The 21495-nt window shown below is 40.8% G+C and overlaps 3 long non-coding RNA genes and 1 other non-coding gene across 4 annotated transcripts in view; all 4 read right to left on the bottom strand.

Annotated features, from left to right (window-relative positions):
* Positions 1-7632: 7632 nt before the first annotated feature.
* On the bottom strand, positions 7633-9563 carry LOC119337182. The gene is made up of 3 exons (XR_005163056.1): positions 9462-9563; positions 9249-9362; positions 7633-7821 (listed from the first exon to the last, which is right to left on the bottom strand). It is a non-coding gene; the product is annotated as an uncharacterized LOC119337182 (long non-coding RNA).
* Positions 9564-13729: 4166 nt separating this feature from the next.
* On the bottom strand, positions 13730-14255 carry LOC119337632. The gene is made up of 3 exons (XR_005163431.1): positions 14012-14255; positions 13898-13936; positions 13730-13813 (listed from the first exon to the last, which is right to left on the bottom strand). It is a non-coding gene; the product is annotated as an uncharacterized LOC119337632 (long non-coding RNA).
* A 2330-nt stretch (positions 14256-16585) lies between these two features.
* Positions 16586-16663, bottom strand: LOC119342486. Its single transcript, XR_005165611.1, has one exon. It is a non-coding gene; the product is annotated as a small nucleolar RNA U83 (small nucleolar RNA).
* Positions 16664-18168: 1505 nt separating this feature from the next.
* Positions 18169-21495, bottom strand: part of LOC119335997 — a 4942-nt gene continuing 1615 nt past the window's right edge. Inside the window, exons 3-7 of the long non-coding RNA XR_005162149.1 lie at positions 20644-21086; positions 20530-20568; positions 20356-20445; positions 19237-19340; positions 18169-18590 (exon numbers count right to left, since the gene is read on the bottom strand). This is a non-coding gene — a long non-coding RNA (uncharacterized LOC119335997). The remainder of the gene's footprint in view (positions 18591-19236; positions 19341-20355; positions 20446-20529; positions 20569-20643; positions 21087-21495) is intronic.

Below are 21495 nucleotides of genomic sequence, written 5' to 3'. Positions count from 1 at the left end.
CTCCTTTATATACGGAGGCAGGGGCACCTCTAAACACACAAGTTGACACAAGTTGATCCACGTGATCGATTCCTTAGCCGTGTGCGGTGCCCCCTGCCACCATATTCCTCGATAATACTGTAGCGGAATTTAGGCGAAGCCCTGCTGCTGTAGTTCATCAAGATCGTCACCACGCCGTCGTGCTGACGAAACTCTTCCCCGACACTTTGCTGGATTGGAGTCCGGGGATCGTCATCGAGCTGAACGTGTGCTCGAACTCGGAGGTGCCGTAGTTTCGGTGCTTGATCGGTTGGATCGAGAAGACGTACGACTACTTCCTCTACGTCGTGTCATCGCTTCCGCAGTCGGTCTGCGTTGGGTACGTAGACAATACTCTCCCCTCGTTGCTATGCATCACATGATCTTGCGTGTGCGTAGGAAAATTTTTGAAATAACTACGAAACCCTACAGAGTGGACCTTCCATGGGCGGGAGAAGTGCTAACTAGCCATGCGGGGAAGGAGCAGACTTCGCACATGCTATGAGTGCCGTCCATGGCTACAGGATGGCTACAGAGAAGAGAAGAGACGAGTCAGGGTCAGAGAAGAGATAGTAGAGAAAGGTAGCAGAGGGGTAGAACTGCAGCAACTCACCACCTATGCAGTAGCTTCTCCTTCCTTGGCCGTTGATGTCTACAAAAAAAAGCATGAATCAGATGGGTATATGAAGAAAACAGAAAAATAAGAGAATGGTAGGAGAAATTTGTACCTTCGAGGAGAGGATCCATGATGTGAGCCTCTCCGTCACCAAGGGAAGAGCTAGGGTTTCAGCGTGAGATGGGGGAAGCAAGCTAATTACAGAGGATTAGCTAGCTAGTCTTTTTTAGCTTACTGATGGAGATTTGAGATGGAGAAATAGCAAACAGATAAGGCTCAAATTCATAGGATATGCAAAACAGGTAACTGATTTATGAGTTATGCTCCAAGCCTAAGCAAATGCATATAAACAGTTCCTGTAGCCGGGAGAGACTAATTGTTGTCTCAACAAACAGTTTCTTAACATTACACAAAGCAAGGAACTGTTACTTCACAAAAGAAAGAACATATTTGTGGTAAAGTAGGGATCGACCTTGTGCGGGTCGTCGTCGTCATGATCGATGTGGAGATCGGACTCAACGGTGACCTCGTGAGCTTGGGCATGGGGTCCAGGTCTGCTCCAAATCAAACAAACAAACAAATCAAATCAAACAAACAAACTACATGGTGCCTCGTAAGCAACATGTAGCAAGTTTATTTCATTGCTTCACATTGATTACACACAACAGAAGGATTGATTGTTTTACACACAAGACCAAGATCTGATTGGATAGCTTTGCATCAGTTATACACACATATACCAAAAAACCTTGCAGCGACTGATAGGCAGAATAAGAAATAATTATGCAGGGAGAGTTCATGCCCGAGACATGAGTTAGGCTCCAAGCCTAAGCAAATGCATATAGGCAGTTTCTGTAGCTAGGAGAGACTAATGGTTGTTTCAACAAATTGTTTCTTAATACTAGACAAAAGCAAGGAACTATTACTTCACAATCAAATAATTATCTGACATAGTGACAATTTAAAAAACAAGCAAAGAGATATAATGGCTTACCTTGATCAATTTCTTAAGCCTACATACATTTAGCATTGCGTTAATTTCCGAAAGTACACAACACAAGAAATCATCTTTTCTATGACACATCAACATCTTAAAGTTAAGTATTCACGTAACTAATTAGACTCTAGCACACAACCACAAACAGAAATACAAACATAATATTAAACTCGGCCACACAAGAGACACAACACAGCAACATTGTATATCACACAACATGGGCACTCGATTTCAACAAGGGCACCAGTATAGCGTTTCAATATAACCTCCCTTTCGCCTACTGAACAAGAGGAAACTCGGTGACCATAACGCTAAAACGTCAATAACTTTCCTGAGAAGTTGAGCATATTATGAGCTATGAAAATAACTGACCAGACACAAAAGGCTGGGACTTCAAGCATGCTGAATAACTAAGCATACATTCAGAATTAAATCCGGTGCCATTTGCAACAGCTAGTTGCTAAAGGAGATGGATTGATGGTGCAGGGAGATTATCAAGTGAGTGGGTGGAGAGAGGGGGCATGGAAGAATGGCTGGCTAAAATTGATCACCATCCAGTAGTAATGTATACTAGCTAGAAGAACAAGGAGGGCATTCATTAATTTGTTATAGTGCTTAATTAATTGTCCAAGAACTTGAATCAGTTGAGCTGGATACTCAAGGGCACATGAAAGAAGCTAGTACTGGAGATCCAGTACTGGAGATGGGTTCAGTTGCAAAGTGCACTGCATAGAGGGACGTGGGTGATGTTGTATGGTTTGAATTTGATAAAGTACTATCCGAAATCATACAATTCCGTCTACCATGAAAAATCAAGAGAGGAACAACTTCATATAGCATAAAATAACTGATAATTTGTGGGTAAATGACATGATGAACATGGCAATGAAATTGGGCAAAATTTCTCACACTCCTGAGTGCAAGTGTAGCATTTCATATGTATATTTTCTTCCGTTGGCATTTGCAGTAGTAACCGAATGCTACCTGCTGCAGGGAAGGAAGCCATTGCCGACAGACAATAGGGACTTTGTGTGGTGTGTAGTTGAGGTCCTCCTCCTCCGCATCATCGTCGTCATTCTTGTTGATGTCATGGGGCTCCTGCTTCGAAACGAACAAAACAGAAATCAATCTAACTCTTTGAGGCTAGGTAGATGGATGGGGAGAATCGGAATTGGCAGGATGAGAGGCATATCGGACCTCAATTACACAACTGCAGGGTGTTCAAGTTTATTTCAAGGTTTGAACAGTTCCTTAGCTTTTCAGATGGCCATGAACAATGGAATCAACAACAATGGCACCTGCATTAGTGGAAAAAAACTGGATCAGGCCAACTCAGAGTAAAACAATAGCACAATACACAAAATTGAAATGAACAAAGCAATATAGGGTTCATTTTGTGTGTTCTGATAACATGTATACTTATAAATATTACCATCAGTGAGACTAGTCTTTACTGGATGCTGATGGATCATTCAAGGTATAAAAAGGCATGAATATATTGAGAACATCAACGACACCTAGTCTAGATACCATGCCATGCAATTGACAGAAATAAAAGTGTGACTATCTAACCTAAACAGCAGCATCAAAAATTGTTTTACCTTTGCATCTTGAAGTCCCAATAATTTCTGTCACAAGGGATCACGCAAAACCACTATTTCAAGAGAGAAGAATTGAGAGGGACATTATGCCTCAGAAGGAAAGCAGTAGGTTATGCAATCATTAGTGATTACATTGAGAAAGCTTCACAGTAATCATCATCGACATCACGCAACCGCGAAAAAAATCCAACTTTATAGTGCAGTTGTACAAAGCAAACTTCCAAATCTATAGTTCATCATATCACCACTAGGAAATACAACACGCATGGATCTCTAAGTCGCACGCGCACCCCGCATGCGGACGGACGACCATTGCCGACATATATAGAGATAATGATGCTCTTAGAAGCCATGACGAAGAGAACGAGAAGGAGGTCGTGGTGCTACGGATCAGTGATGTGGTGCAACTTAGGCCCTTGCTCGGTGGCCGGTGGGTATCCCTAGGGCATTTAATGACATGATGATGATGCTAAGTTCCCAAGAAAGGGAATTATCAAGTGATACAGGTTTCACACGGCTTTTACATTGCCCTATGTTGTACCGAGTTAAAGTTTCAAGTCCCAAGTCAGTTCCGTGAGATACAACGTTTACAATGGCCTATGTTGTACCAGAGTTAAAATTCCTTTGTTTTTGAGCAAACTTTCCAAGTCCCAAGTAAGTTCTGAGAGATACGGTGTTTACAATTAATGGCCTATGTTGTACCGAGTTAAAATTTCTCTGTTTTATCAGTTCCGTGAGATGTTTTATCAGTTCTGAGAGATGAAAGATATGTATCCTCAGGCTGGCTGGCTGGCTGGATTCATCTTCTTTGATCGTGGCAGCTACTTAAAAGCTAGCAGGTTTTGTGATGAGACTGGCACATGTGGCTGGATTCCAAATATATATGTTATAAGATTGACAAATATGACTAGATTCTTCAATGCATGGCAATTCTTTGTCAACATTTCACTAGGCAAAAGAACAGATTTACTTTTCTTGTGCAAGACTAGTGAACATTTTTTGTTTTGTTTTGCGAGGGAGATCAAGATATTACTCAGTTAGTGATAGCATTTTATTATTGTAATCATCATATATCTCACTTTGGTTGATTTCTATGTATTTTTCACAGCCACGTCAACACTGGGATTGGGTAGCTAGACAAACTAAACCACACTAGCTAGCCTGGTTGGAGCTCTCATGTCTCATCATCACCAAACACATGTTGCAAGTATTACAAGCCTTGTAACTTGCAGACCTAATATGTACTCCTGGATTGGACTGCCCAGTTCATCAGTACAAAGTCTACTGTGGGACTGCTGGAAGATCGGCTTGACAACCGCCGACCACATGCGCTATGTATCAACTCTCAGCATGTGGCATGCTCCCTCTTTCCCAATCATTCATCTCCTTTGGCAATCCAAAAGGACCGTCGAGTCAGTTCGGACATAAAAAGATGTCTCTCTGATGGAAAGTCTGTTTGGACATAAAAAGATGCATACATATCATCAAGTTGTTTTGAGGGCACATGACAAACCAATTTTCTTAATATGATAAACAACAACCACGATCAATGTAGGCGACAAAGGGTCTCCCAAGAGTAGGAGGGCATCATTGGAAACAAACACAAGATCAGCATGAGATCCGGATGTAAGTGCATATCATGGATGGTACACAGACCACATATATGTAGTTGGAATTTCAGGAATGAGGCGAGCATACACAACATATAACAAAAAGAACAAGACCGCTCCATGTGTGTGATGGGAAACGGCATACCGCTCAAGTCGGAACTACAAGCATAGACCAACAGAGATCCGGATGTAAGTGCATATCATGGATGGTACACATACATGAGTTAAACCTTGAAGCCATGGTTGTTCCTCATACCACTAGCCTTCTCAAACTTCCTTGTTTTGGCCAAGGTTCTCAAGACTGCTTCCACCTAGGCATATGGTCCTCATAACTCATGTGTGGCCTCCTTCCAGGACAGCCTCCGCCCTCCGGCGGGATCGTTTTTTACAGGCAAGTAACCTATTGTCAACTCACTTGTTCTGCCGATCGCCCATAACCGGTCATCAGGCAGAGAGTAGTGGCAACCGACCAAGTAGTTGAACTGTAAATAGAACAAATGTAAAAATTTGAGAGGCACGATAACCTTCAGTTTTGAATAATCTCATTTCAACAACAATGCATGTAAGAGAAGTGGTGCTTGTAAGCATGAAAAATAGCAAACAACTAGCTTGCTCTAATCTACAGGAAATGCAAACGGTTAACTGGCTACTAACGACATTATTTCTTATAGTTTATACCACATACATCACTTATGCTCCAAGGCTAAACAAATGATGCATACAAACAGTTTTTGTATAACTGATGGTCGTTTCAACAAACAAAAAGTTACTTAGCATCATAACACAAACCAAGGAACCGTTGTTACTTCACAATCCAATGATGATCCAACACAGTTATAGTTTACAAAACCAGCAAGGAGATATAATAATGGTTAACACTCACTCTTTTCCCTTGCTCAGTTTCCTAAGCTTGCATACATACATTTAGCATTGCATTACTTTCCGAAAGCGCACAAGGCACAACACACGTATTCCTAGTCTGGACACTACAGTAAATATTAATCATCTTTTCTATGACACAACAGTAACATACTAAAAGTTAATTATTCCTATAGCTAATGTTCTTGGGAGGAGAATTTTGAACCACAACAAAAGAAAGAACATATTTGTGGTGAAGTAGGGATCAACCTTGTGCGGGGCGTCATCATGGTCGAGGTGGACGTCAGACTCGACGATGTCCTCCTCGTCAGCTTGGGCATGGGGTCCAGGTCATCGGCGGAGGGTGCCTACTGCTGCTCCAAATCAAACAAACAAATAAGTCTAGCAGACTAAAAATGGTTGGTTATAGGTAACTAGTGAGTTGTTGTATAGTATTTGAAAATAACTTGAAGCAATTATCATTGCACGAAAAAAGCAAATGATCTAGGTGAGGTAATTAACAACATAGATCACAATAGACACATCTATCACATGTGCTCCTATTGCTTCACTTGTCGAATTTCAGACTATTAGTAACACACACACACACACACTTAAGCATTGACAAGTAACAAATTAAGCAAATCAACACTCCCCCTCACGTCTACACTTATTTAGTCCTTAGACTTGGGATCGATATAGGCCGCATGATCTTTTTTTTTGAACTCCAACAGTCAAGGTTTCTTGTTCCTGAGAAAAATGTTCCCGTAAATAAGCTAAGCAACATATAGCAAGTTTATTCGATTGCTTTACATTTATTACACACAGCAAAAAGATTTTATTGTTTTACACACAACATCAATATCTGATTTGATAGCTTGCATCAGTTATACACACATACCAATAACCTTGCAGCGGTTTGTAGGCAGGACAAGAAAGCATTGTTGCATCTGCATCAACTAAGTAACTCACTACAGTGGTCTGGCTACCAGCAGCAATACACCTTCCGGACATAGCCAACACTAGCTAGAGGAGGAATCTATAATACATGGCGCAGCAGCAGAAGAAAAATAGATATCTCCATGTAGCAGCCATCTGATTTGGAGCGTATGACACATGGAACATGAGTTGCACCAGGCATCTAGTTTGATTAACAAATTCATTCAGGGGAAGCAAGAAAACAACAGTGAATTTACGATTTATGGATGCAGGAAAATTAATTTGCACGTCGCAAGGTAGCTTTGCAATCCCTTATTAGATTAGATATTCCAAACTTGTGAGCCACATAGACACATATTGGAATGTGCTCTAGCATGCTTGAAGCAGAAAGAGCAAAAAAAAGAAAGAAAGAAACCAAACCAAACAAGGAGAGTAAAGTGAGGAGTGGACCTTCCATGGGCGGGAGAAGTGCTAACTAGCCATGCGGGGAAGGAGCAGACTTCGCACATGCTATGAGTGTCGTCCATGGCTACAGGATGGCTACAGAGAAGAGAAGAGACGAGTCAGGGTCAGAGAAGAGATAGTAGAGAAAGGTAGCAGAGGGGTAGAACTGCAGCAGCTCACCACCTATGCAGCAGCTTCTCCTTCCTTGACCGTTGATGTCTACAAAAAAAAGCATGAATCAGATGGGTATATGAAGAAAACAGAAAAATAAGAGAATGGTAGGAGAAATTTGTACCTTCGAGGAGAGGATCCATGATGTGAGCCTCTCCGTCACCAAGGGAAGAGCTAGGGTTTCAGCGTGAGATGGGGGAAGCAAGCTAATTACAGATGATTAGCTAGCTAGTCTTTTTTTAGCTTACTGATGGAGATTTGAGATGGAGAAATATTAAACAGATAAGGCTCAAATTCATAGGATATGCAAAACAGGTAACTGATTTATGAGTTATGCTCCAAGCCTAAGCAAATGCATATAAACAGTTCCTGTAGCCGGGAGAGACTAATTGTTGTCTCAACAAACAGTTTCTTAACATTACACAAAGCAAGGAACTGTTACTTCACAAAAGAAAGAACATATTTGTGGTAAAGTAGGGATCGACCTTGTGCGGGTCGTCGTCGTCATGATCGAGGTGGAGGTCGGACTCAACGGTGACCTCGTGAGCTTGGGCATGGGGTCCAGGTCTGCTCCAAATCAAACAAACAAACAAATCAAATCAAACAAACAAACTACATGGTGCCTCGTAAGCAACATGTAGCAAGTTTATTTCATTGCTTCACATTGATTACACACAACAGAAGGATTGATTGTTTTACACACAAGACCAAGATCTGATTGGATAGCTTTGCATCAGTTATACACACATATACCAAAAAACCTTGCAGCGACTGATAGGCAGAATAAGAAATAATTATGCAGGGAGAGTTCATGCCCGAGACATGAGTTAGGCTCCAAGCCTAAGCAAATGCATATAGGCAGTTTCTGTAGCTAGGAGAGACTAATGGTTGTTTCAACAAACTGTTTCTTAATACTAGACAAAAGCAAGGAACTATTACTTCACAATCAAATAATTATCTGACATAGTGACAATTTAAAAAACATGCAAAGAGATATAATGGCTTACCTTGATCAATTTCTTAAGACTACATACATTTAGCATTGCGTTAATTTCCGAAAGTACACAACACAAGAAATCATCTTTTCTATGACACATCAACATCTTAAAGTTAACTATTCACGTAACTAATTAGACTCTAGCACACAACCACAAATAGAAATACAAACATAATATTAAACTCAGCCACACAAGAGACACAACACAGCAACATTGTATATCACACAACATGGGCACTCGATTTCAACAAGGGCACCAGTATAGCGTTTCAATATAACCTCCCTTTCGCCTACTGAACAAGAGGAAACTCGGTGACCATAACGCTAAAACGTCAATAACTTTCCCGAGAAGTTGAGCATATTATGAGCTATGAAAATAACTGACCAGACACAAAAGGCTGGGACTTCAAGCATGCTGAATAACTAAGCATACATTCAGAATTAAATCTGGTGCCATTTGCAACAGCTAGTTGCTAAAGGAGATGGATTGATGGTGCAGGGAGATTATCAAGTGAGTGGGTGGAGAGAGGGGGCATGGAAGAATGGCTGGCTAAAATTGATCACCATCCAGTAGTAATGTATACTAGCTAGAAGAACAAGGAGGGCATTCATTAATTTGTTATAGTGCTTAATTAATTGTCCAAGAACTTGAATCAGTTGAGCTGGATACTCAAGGGCACATGAAAGAAGCTAGTACTGGAGATCCAGTACTGGAGATGGGTTCAGTTGCAAAGTGCACTGCATAGAGGGACGTGGATGATGTTGTATGGTTTGAATTTGATAAAGTACTATCCGAAATCATACAATTCTAGCTACCATGAAAAATCAAGAGAGGAACAACTTCATATAGCATAAAATAACTGATAATTTGTGGGTAAATGACATCATGAACATGGCAATGAAATTGGGCAAAATTTCTCACACTCCTGAGTGCAAGTGCAGCATTTCATATGTATATTTTCTTCCGTTGGCATTTGCAGCAGTAACCGAATGCTACCTGCTGCAGGGAAGGAAGCCATTGCCGACAGACAATAGGGACTTTGTGTGGTGTGTAGTTGAGGTCCTCCTCCTCCGCATCATCGTCGTCATTCTTGTTGATGTCATGGGGCTCCTGCTTCGAAACGAACAAAACAGAAATCAATCTAACTCTTTGAGGCTAGGTAGATGGATGGGGAGAATCGAAATTGGCGGGATGAGAGGCATATCGGACCTCAATTACACAACTGCAGGGTGTTCAAGTTTATTTCAAGGTTTGAACAGTTCCTTAGCTTTTCAGATGGCCATGAACAATGGAATCAACAACAATGGCACCTGCATTTGTGGAAAAAAACCGGATCAGGCCAACTCAGAGTAAAACAATAGCACAATACACGAAATTGAAATGAACAGAGCAATACAGGGTTCATTTTGTGTGTTCTGATAACATGTATACTTATAAATATTACCATCAGTGAGACTAGTCTTTACAGGATGCTGATGGATCATTCAAGGTATAAAAAGGCATGAATATATTGAGAACATCAACGACACCTAGTCTAGATACCATGCCATGCAATTGACAGAAATAAAAGTGTGACTATCTAACCTAAACAGCAGCATCAAAAATTGTTTTACCTTTGCATCTTGAAGTCCCAATAATTTCTGTCACAAGGGATCACGCAAAACCACTATTTCAAGAGAGAAGAATTGAGAGGGACATTATGCCTCAGAAGGAAAGCAGTAGGTTATGCAATCATTAGTGATTACATTGAGAAAGCTTCACAGTAATCATCATCGACATCACGCAACCACGAAAAAAATCCAACTTTATAGTGCAGTTGTACAAAGCAAACTTCCAAATCTATAGTTCATCATATCACCACTAGGAAATACAACACGCATGGATCTCTAAGTCGCATGCGCACCCCGCACACGGACGGACGACCATTGCCGACATATATAGAGATAATGATGCTCTTAGAAGCCATGACGAAGAGAACGAGAAGGAGGTCATGGTGCTACGGATCAGTGATGTGGCGCAACTTAGGCCCTTGCTCGGTGGCCGGTGGGTATCCCTAGGGCATTTAATGACATGATGATGATGCTAAGTTCCCAAGAAAGGGAATTATCAAGTGATACAGGTTTCACACGGCTTTTACATTGCCCTATGTTGTACCGAGTTAAAGTTTCAAGTCCCATGTCAGTTCCGTGAGATACAACGTTTACAATGGCCTATGTTGTACCAGAGTTAAAATTCCTTTGTTTTTGAGCAAACTTTCCAAGTCCCAAGTAAGTTCTGAGAGATACGGCGTTTACAATTAATGGCCTATGTTGTACCGAGTTAAAAATTCTCTGTTTTATCAGTTCCGTGAGATGTTTTATCAGTTCTGAGAGATGACAGATATGTATCCTCAGGCTGGCTGGCTGGCTGGATTCATCTTCTTTGATCGTGGCAGCTACTTAAAAGCTAGCAGGTTTTGTGATGAGACTGGCACATGTGGCTGGATTCCAAATATATATTTTATAAGATTGACAAATATGACTAGATTCTTCAATGCATGGCAATTCTTTGTCAACATTTCACAAGGCAAAAGAACAGATTTACTTTTCTTGTGCAAGACTAGTGAACATTTTTTGTTTTGTTTTGCGAGGGAGATCAAGATATTACTCAGTTAGTGATAGCATTTTATTATTGTAATCATCATATATCTCACTTTGGTTGATTTCTATGTATTTTTCACAGCCACGTCAACACTGGGATTGGGTAGCTAGACAAACTAAACCACACTAGCTAGCCTGGTTGGAGCTCTCATGTCTCATCATCACCAAACACATGTTGCAAGTATTACAAGCCTTGTAACTTGCAGACCTAATATGTACTCCTGGATTGGACTGCCCACTTCATCAGTACAAAGTCTACTGTGGGACTGCTGGAAGATCGGCTTGACAACCGCCGACCACACGTGCTATGTATCAACTCTCAGCATGTGGCATGCTCCCTCTTTCCCAATCATTTATCTCCTTTGGCAATCCAAAAGGACCGTCGAGTCAGTTCGGACATAAAAAGATGTCTCTCTGATGGAAAGTCTCTTTGGACATAAAAAGATGCATACATATCATCAAGTTGTTTTGAGGGCACATGACAAACCAATTTTCTTAATATGATAAACAACAACCACGATCAATGTAGGCGACAAAGGGTCTCCCAAGAGTAGGAGGGCATCATTGGAAACAAACACAAGATCAGCATGAGATCCGGATGTAAGTGCATATCATGGATGGTACACAGACCACATATATGTAGTTGGAATTTCAGGAATGAGGCGAGCATACACAACATATAACAAAAAGAACAAGACCGCTCCATGTGTGTGATGGGAAACGGCATACCGCTCAAGTCGGAACTACAAGCATAGACCAACAGAGATCCGGATGTAAGTGCATATCATGGATGGTACACATACATGAGTTAAACCTTGAAGCCATGGTTGTTCCTCATACCACTAGCCTTCTCAAACTTCCTTGTTTTGGCCAAGGTTCTCAAGACTGCTTCCACCTAGGCATATGGTCCTCATAACTCATGTGTGGCCTCCTTCCAGGACAGCCTCCGCCCTCCGGCGGGATCGTTTTTTACAGGGAAGTAACCTAGTGTCAACTCACTTGTTCTGTCGATCGCCCATAACCGGTCATCAGGCAGAGAGTAGTGGCAACTGACCAAGTAGTTGAACTGTAAATAGAACAAATGTAAAAATTTGAGAGGCACGATAACCTTAAGTTTTGAATAATCTCATTTCAACAACAATGCATGTAAGAGAAGTGGTGCTTGTAAGCATGAAAAATAGCAAACAACTAGCTTGCTCTAATCTACAGGAAATGCAAACAGTTAACTGGCTACTAACGACATTATTTCTTATAGTTTATACCACATACATCACTTATGCTCCAAGGCTAAACAAATGATGCATACAAACAGTTTTTGTATAACTGATGGCCGTTTCAACAAACAAAAAGTTACTTAGCATCATAACACAAACCAAGGAACCGTTGTTACTTCACAATCCAATGATGATCCAACACAGTTATAGTTTACAAAACCAGCAAGGAGATATAATAATGGTTAACACTCACTCTTTTCCCTTGCTCAGTTTCCTAAGCTTGCATACATACATTTAGCATTGCATTACTTTCCGAAAGCGCACAAGGCACAACACACGTATTCCTAGTCTGGACACTACAGTAAATATTAATCATCTTTTCTATGACACAACAGTAACATATTAAAAGTTAATTATTCCTATAGCTAATGTTCTTGGGAGGAGAATTTTGAACCATAACAAAAGAAAGAACATATTTGTGGTGAAGTAGGGATCAACCTTGTGCGGGGCGTCAGCATGGTCGAGGTGGACGTCAGACTCGACGATGTCCTCCTCGTCAGCTTGGGCATGGGTTCCAGGTCATCGGCGGAGGGTGCCTGCTGCTGCTCCAAATCAAACAAACAAATAAGTCTAGCGGACTAAAAATGGTTGGTTATAGGTAACTAGTGAATTGCTGTATAGTATTTGAAAATAACTTGAAGCAATTATCATTGCATGAAAAAAGCAAATGATCTAGGTGAGGTAATTAACAACGTAGATCACAATAGACACATCTATCACATGTGCTCCTATTGCTTCACTTGTCGAATTTTAGACTATTAGTAACACACACACACACACACACTTAAGCATTGACAAGTAACAAATTAAGCAAATCAACACTCCCCCTCACGTCTACACTTATTTAGTCCTTAGACTTGGGATCGATATAGGCCGCATGATCTTTTTTTTTGAACTCCAACAGTCAAGGTTTCTTGTTCCTAAGAAAAATGTTCCCGTAAATAAGCTAAGCAACATATAGCAAGTTTATTCGATTGCTTTACATTTATTACACACAGCAAAAAGATTTTATTGTTTTACACACAACATCAATATCTGATTTGATAGCTTGCATCAGTTATACACACATACCAATAACCTTGCAGCGGTTTGCAGGCAGGACAAGAAAGCATTGTTGCATCTGCATCAACTAAGTAACTCACTACAGTGGTCTGGCTACCAGCAGCAATACACCTTCCGGACATAGCCAACGCTAGCTAGAGGAGGAATCTATAATACATGGCGCAGCAGCAGAAGAAAAATATATATCTCCATGTAGCAGCCATCTGATTTGGAGCGTATGACACATGGCACATGAGTTGCACCAGGCATCTAGTTTGATTAACAAATTCATTCAGGGGAAGCAAGCAAACAACAGTGAATTTACGATTTATGGATGCAGGAAAATTAATTTGCACGTCGCAAGGTAGCTTTGCATTCCCTTATTAGATTAGATATTCCAAACTTGTGAGCCACATAGACACATATTGGAATGTGCTCTAGCATGCTTGAAGCAGAAAGAGCAAAAAAAGAAAGAAAGAAACCAAACCAAACAAGGAGAGTAAAGTGAGGAGTGGACCTTCCATGGGCGGGAGAAGTGCTAACTAGCCATGCGGGGAAGGAGCAGACTTCGCACATGCTATGAGTGCCGTCCATGGCTACAGGATGGCTACAGAGAAGAGAAGAGACGAGTCAGGGTCAGAGAAGAGATAGTAGAGAAAGGTAGCAGAGGGGTAGAACTGCAGCAGTTCACCACCTATGCAGCAGCTTCTCCTTCCTTGGCCGTTGATGTCTACAAAAAAAGCATGAATCAGATGGGTATATGAAGAATACAGAAAAATAAGAGAATGGTAGGAGAAATTTGTACCTTCGAGGAGAGGATCCATGATGTGAGCCTCTCCGTCACCAAGGGAAGAGCTAGGGTTTCAGCGTGAGATGGGGGAAGCAAGCTAATTACAGAGGATTAGCTAGCTAGTCTTTTTTTAGCTTACTGATGGAGATTTGAGATGGAGAAATAGCAAACAGATAAGGCTCAAATTCATAGGATATGCAAAACAGGTAACTGATTTATGAGTTATGCTCCAAGCCTAAGCAAATGCATATAAACAGTTCCTGTAGCCGGGAGAGACTAATTGTTGTCTCAACAAACAGTTTCTTAACATTACACAAAGCAAGGAACTGTTACTTCACAAAAGAAAGAACATATTTGTGGTAAAGTAGGGATCGACCTTGTGTGGGTCGTCGTCGTCATGATCGAGGTGGAGGTCGAACTCAACGGTGACCTCGTGAGCTTGGGCATGGGGTCCAGGTCTGCTCCAAATCAAACAAACAAACAAATCAAATCAAACAAACAAACTACATGGTGCCTCGTAAGCAACATGTAGCAAGTTTATTTCATTGCTTCACATTGATTACACACAACAGAAGGATTGATTGTTTTACACACAAGACCAAGATCTGATTGGATAGCTTTGCATCAGTTATACACACATATACCAAAAAACCTTGCAGCGACTGATAGGCAGAATAAGAAATAATTATGCAGGGAGAGTTCATGCCCGAGACATGAGTTAGGCTCCGAGCCTAAGCAAATGCATATAGGCAGTTTCTGTAGCTAGGAGAGACTAATGGTTGTTTCAACAAACTGTTTCTTAATACTAGACAAAAGCAAGGAACTATTACTTCACAATCAAATAATTATCTGACATAGTGACAATTTAAAAAACAAGCAAAGAGATATAATGGCTTACCTTGATCAATTTCTTAAGCCTACATACATTTAGCATTGCGTTAATTTCCGAAAGTACACAACACAAGAAATCGTCTTTTCTATGACACATCAACATCTTAAAGTTAACTATTCACGTAACTAATTAGACTCTAGCACACAACCACAAACAGAAATACAAACATAATATTAAACTCGGCCACACAAGAGACACAACACAGCAACATTGTATATCACACAACATGGGCACTCGATTTCAACAAGGGCACCAGTATAGCGTTTCAATATAACCTCCCTTTCGCCTACTGAACAAGAGGAAACTCGGTGACCATAACGCTAAAACGTCAATAACTTTCCTGAGAAGTTGAGCATATTATGAGCTATGAAAATAACTGACCAGACACAAAAGGCTGGGACTTCAAGCATGCTGAATAACTAAGCATACATTCAGAATTAAATCTGGTGCCATTTGCAACAGCTAGTTGCTAAAGGAGATGGATTGATGGTGCAGGGAGATTATCAAGTGAGTGGGTGGAGAGAGGGGGCATGGAAGAATGGCTGGCTAAAATTGATCACCATCCAGTAGTAATGTATACTAGCTAGAAGAACAAGGAGGGCATTCATTAATTTGTTATAGTGCTTAATTAATTGTCCAAGAACTTGAATCAGTTGAGCTGGATACTCAAGGGCACATGAAAGAAGCTAGTACTGGAGATCCAGTACTGGAGATGGGTTCAGTTGCAAAGTGCACTGCATAGAGGGACGTGGGTGATGTTGTATGGTTTGAATTTGATAAAGTACTATCCGAAATCATACAATTCCGTCTACCATGAAAAATCAAGAGAGGAACAACTTCATATAGCATAAAATAACTGATAATTTGTGGGTAAATGACATGATGAACATGGCAATGAAATTGGGCAAAATTTCTCACACTCCTGAGTGCAAGTGTAGCATTTCATATGTATATTTTCTTCCGTTGGCATTTGCAGCAGTAACCGAATGCTACCTGCTGCAGGGAAGGAAGCCATTGCCGACAGACAATAGGGACTTTGTGTGGTGTGTAGTTGAGGTCCTCCTCCTCCGCATCATCGTCGTCATTCTTGTTGATGTCATGGGGCTCCTGCTTCGAAACGAACAAAACAGAAATCAATCTAACTCTTTGAGGCTAGGTAGATGGATGGGGAGAATCGGAATTGGCGGGATGAGAGGCATATCGGACCTCAATTACACAACTGCAGGGTGTTCAAGTTTATTTCAAGGTTTGAACAGTTCCTTAGCTTTTCAGATGGCCATGAACAATGGAATCAACAACAATGGCACCTGCATTTGTGGAAAAAAACCGGATCAGGCCAACTCAGAGTAAAACAATAGCACAATACACGAAATTGAAATGAACAAAGCAATACGGGGTTCATTTTGTGTGTTTTGATAACATGTATACTTATAAATATTACCATCAGTGAGACTAGTCTTTACAGGATGTTGATGGATCATTCAAGGTATAAAAAGGCATGAATATATTGAGAACATCAACGACACCTAGTCTAGATACCATGCCATGCAATTGACAGAAATAAAAGTGTGACTATCTAACCTAAACAGCAGCATCAAAAATTGTTTTACCTTTGCATCTTGAAGTCCCAATAATTTCTGTCACAAGGGATCACGCAAAACCACTATTTCAAGAGAGAAGAATTGAGAGGGACATTATGCCTCAGAAGGAAAGCAGTAGGTTATGCAATCATTAGTGATTACATTGAGAAATCTTCACAGTAATCATCATCGACATCACGCAACCACGAAAAAAATCAAACTTTATAGTGCAGTTGTACAAAGCAAACTTCCAAATCTATAGTTCATCATATCACCACCAGGAAATACAACACGCATGGATCTCTAAGTCGCACGCGCACCCCGCACACGGACAGACGACCATTGCCGACATATATAGAGATAATGATGCTCTTAGAAGCCATGACGAAGAGAACGAGAAGGAGGTCGTGGTGCTACGGATCAGTGATGTGGCGCAACTTAGGCCCTTGCTCGGTGGCCGGTGGGTATCCCTAGGGCATTTAATGACATGATGATGATGCTAAGTTCCCAAGAAAGGGAATTATCAAGTGATACAGGTTTCACACGGCTTTTACATTGCCCTATGTTGTATCGAGTTAAAGTTTCAAGTCCCAAGTCAGTTCCGTGAGATACAACGTTTACAATGGCCTATGTTGTACCAGAGTTAAAATTCCTTTGTTTTTGAGCAAACTTTCCAAGTCCCAAGTAAGTTCTGAGAGATACGGCGTTTACAATTAATGGCCTATGTTGTACCGAGTTAAAATTTCTCTGTTTTATCAGTTCCGTGAGATGTTTTATCAGTTCTGAGAGATGACAGATATGTATCCTCAGGCTGGCTGGCTGGCTGGATTCATCTTCTTTGATCGTGGCAGCTACTTAAAAGCTAGCAGGTTTTGTGATGAGACTGGCACATGTGGCTAGATTCCAAATATATATGTTATAAGATTGACAAATATGACTAGATTCTTCAATGCATGGCAATTCTTTGTCAACATTTCACTAGGCAAAAGAACAGATTTACTTTTCTTGTGCAAGACTAGTGAACATTTTTTGTTTTGTTTTGCGAGGGAGATCAAGATATTACTCAGTTAGTGATAGCATTTTATTATTGTAATCATCATATATCTCACTTTGGTTGATTTCTATGTATTTTTCACAGCCACGTCAACACTGGGATTGGGTAGCTAGACAAACTAAACCACACTAGCTAGCCTGGTTGGAGCTCTCATGTCTCATCATCACCAAACACATGTTGCAAGTATTACAAGCCTTGTAACTTGCAGACCTAATATGTACTCCTGGATTGGACTGCCCACTTCATCAGTACAAAGTCTACTGTGGGACTGCTGGAAGATCGGCTTGACAACCGCCGACCACACGTGCTATGTATCAACTCTCAGCATGTGGCATGCTCCCTCTTTCCCAATCATTCATCTCCTTTGGCAATCCAAAAGGACCGTCGAGTCAGTTCGGACATAAAAAGATGTCTCTCTGATGGAAAGTCTGTTTGGACATAAAAAGATGCATACATATCATCAAGTTATTTTGAGGGCACATGACAAACCAATTTTCTTAATATGATAAACAACAACCACGATCAATGTAGGCGACAAAGGGTCTCCCAAGAGTAGGAGGGCATCATTGGAAACAAACACAAGATCAGCATGAGATCCGGATGTAAGTGCATATCATGGATGGTACACAGACCACATATATGTAGTTGGAATTTCAGGAATGAGGCGAGCATACACAACATATAACAAAAAGAACAAGACCGCTCCATGTGTGTGATGGGAAACGGCATACCGCTAAAGTCGGAACTACAAGCATAGACCAACAGAGATCCGGATGTAAGTGCATATCATGGATGGTACACATACATGAGTTAAACCTTGAAGCCATGGTTGTTCCTCATACCACTAGCCTTCTCAAACTTCCTTGTTTTGGCCAAGGTTCTCAAGACTGCTTCCACCTAGGCATATGGTCCTCATAACTCATGTGTGGCCTCCTTCCAGGACAGCCTCCGCCCTCCGGCGGGATCGTTTTTTACAGGGAAGTAACCTAGTGTCAACTCACTTGTTCTGCCGATCGCCCATAACCGGTCATCAGGCAGAGAGTAGTGGCAACCGACCAAGTAGTTGAACTGTAAATAGAACAAATGTAAAAATTTGAGAGGCACGATAACCTTCAGTTTTGAATAATCTCATTTCAACAACAATGCATGTAAGAGAAGTGGTGCTTGTAAGCATGAAAAATAGCAAACAACTAGCTTGCTCTAATCTACAGGAAATGCAAACAGTTAACTGGCTACTAACGACATTATTTCTTATAGTTTATACCACATACATCACTTATGCTCCAAGGCTAAACAAATGATGCATACAAACAGTTTTTGTATAACTGATGGTCGTTTCAACAAACAAAAAGTTACTTAGCATCATAACACAAACCAAGGAACCGTTGTTACTTCACAATCCAATGATGATCCAACACAGTTATAGTTGACAAAACCAGCAAGGAGATATAATAATGGTTAACACTCACTCTTTTCCCTTGCTCAGTTTCCTAAGCTTGCATACATACATTTAGCATTGCATTACTTTCCGAAAGCGCACAAGGCACAACACACGTATTCCTAGTCTGGACACTACAGTAAATATTAATCATCTTTTCTATGACACAACAGTAACATCTTAAAAGTTAATTATTCCTATAGCTAATGTTCTTGGGAGGAGAATTTTGAACCACAACAAAAGAAAGAACATATTTGTGGTGAAGTAGGGATCAACCTTGTGCGGGGCGTCATCATGGTCGAGGTGGACGTCAGACTCGACGATGTCCTCCTCGTCAGCTTGGGCATGGGGTCCAGGTCATCGGCGGAGGGTGCCTGCTGCTGCTCCAAATCAAACAAACAAATAAGTCTAGCGGACTAAAAATGGTTGGTTATAGGTAACTAGTGAGTTGCTGTATAGTATTTGAAAATAACTTGAAGCAATTATCATTGCATGAAAAAAGCAAATGATCTAGGTGAGGTAATTAACAACATAGATCACAATAGACACATCTATCACATGTGCTCCTATTGCTTCACTTGTCGAATTTCAGACTATTAGTAACACACACACACACACTTAAGCATTGACAAGTAACAAATTAAGCAAATCAACACTCCCCCTCACGTCTACAGTTATTTAGTCCTTAGACTTGGGATCGATATAGGCCGCATGATCTTTTTTTTTTTGAACTCCAACAGTCAAGGTTTCTTGTTCCTAAGAAAAATGTTCCCGTAAATAAGCTAAGCAACATATAGCAAGTTTATTCGATTGCTTTACATTTATTACACACAGCAAAAATATTTTATTGTTTTACACACAACATCAATATCTGATTTGATAGCTTGCATCAGTTATACACACATACCAATAACCTTGCAGCGGTTTGTAGGCAGGACAAGAAAGCATTGTTGCATCTGCATCAACTAAGTAACTCACTACAGTGGTCTGGCTACCAGGAGCAATACACCTTCCGGACATAGCCAACGCTAGCTAGAGGAGGAATCTAGAATACATGGCGCAGCAGCAGAAGAAAAATATATATCTCCATGTAGCAGCCATCTGATTTGGAACGTATGACACATGGCACATGAGTTGCACCAGGCATCTAGTTTGATTAACAAATTCATTTAGGGGAAGCAAGCAAACAACAGTGAATTTACGATTTATGGATGCAGGAAAATTAATTTGCACGTCACAAGGTAGCTTTGCAATCCCTTATTAGATTAGATATTCCAAACTTGTGAGCCACATAGACACATATTGGAATGTGCTCTAGCATGCTTGAAGCAGAAAGAGCAAAAAAAAGAAAGAAAGAAACCAAACCAAACAAGGAGAGTAAAGTGAGGAGTGGACCTTCCATGGGCGGGAGAAGTGCTAACTAGCCATGCGGGGAAGGAGCAGACTTCGCACATGCTATGAGTGCCGTCCATGGCTACAGGATGGCTACAGAGAAGAGAAGAGACGAGTCAGGGTCAGAGAAGAGATAGTAGAGAAAGGTAGCAGAGGGGTAGAACTACAGCAACTCACCACCTATGCAGCAGCTTCTCCTTCCTTGGCCGTTGATGTCTACAAAAAAAGCATGAATCAGATGGGTATATGAAGAAAACAGAAAAATAAGAGAATGGTAGGAGAAATTTGTACCTTCGAGGAGAGGATCCATGATGTGAGCCTCTCCGTCACCAAGGGAAGAGCTAGGGTTTCAGCGTGAGATGGGGGAAGCAAGCTAATTACAGAGGATTAGCTAGCTAGTCTTTTTTTAGCTTACTGATGGAGATTTGAGATGGAGAAATAGCAAACAGATAAGGCTCAAATTCATAGGATATGCAAAACAGGTAACTGATTTATGAGTTATGCTCCAAGCCTAAGCAAATGCATATAAACAGTTCCTGTAGCCGGGAGAGACTAATTGTTGTCTCAACAAACAGTTTCTTAACATTACACAAAGCAAGGAACTGTTACTTCACAAAAGAAAGAACATATTTGTGGTAAAGTAGGGATCGACCTTGTGCGGGTCGTCGTCGTCATGATCGAGGTGGAGGTCGGACTCAACGGTGACCTCGTGAGCTTGGGCATGGGGTCCAGGTCTGCTCCAAATCAAACAAACAAACAAATCAAATCAAACAAACAAACTACATGGTGCCTCGTAAGCAACATGTAGCAAGTTTATTTCATTGCTTCACATTGATTACACACAACAGAAGGATTGATTGTTTTACACACAAGACCAAGATCTGATTGGATAGCTTTGCATCAGTTATACACACATATACCAAAAAACCTTGCAGCGACTGATAGGCAGAATAAGAAATAATTATGCAGGGAGAGTTCATGCCCGAGACATGAGTTAGGCTCCGAGCCTAAGCAAATGCATATAGGCAGTTTCTGTAGCTAGGAGAGACTAATGGTTGTTTCAACAAACTGTTTCTTAATACTAGACAAAAGCAAGGAACTATTACTTCACAATCAAATAATTATCTGACATAGTGACAATTT

This window comes from Triticum dicoccoides, chromosome 7B (genome assembly GCF_002162155.2).
Source record: "Triticum dicoccoides isolate Atlit2015 ecotype Zavitan chromosome 7B, WEW_v2.0, whole genome shotgun sequence".
Taxonomy (NCBI): domain Eukaryota; kingdom Viridiplantae; phylum Streptophyta; class Magnoliopsida; order Poales; family Poaceae; genus Triticum; species Triticum dicoccoides.
Note: the sequence above shows the minus strand (reverse complement) of the source record. Positions and strands in the feature narration are given on the sequence as shown.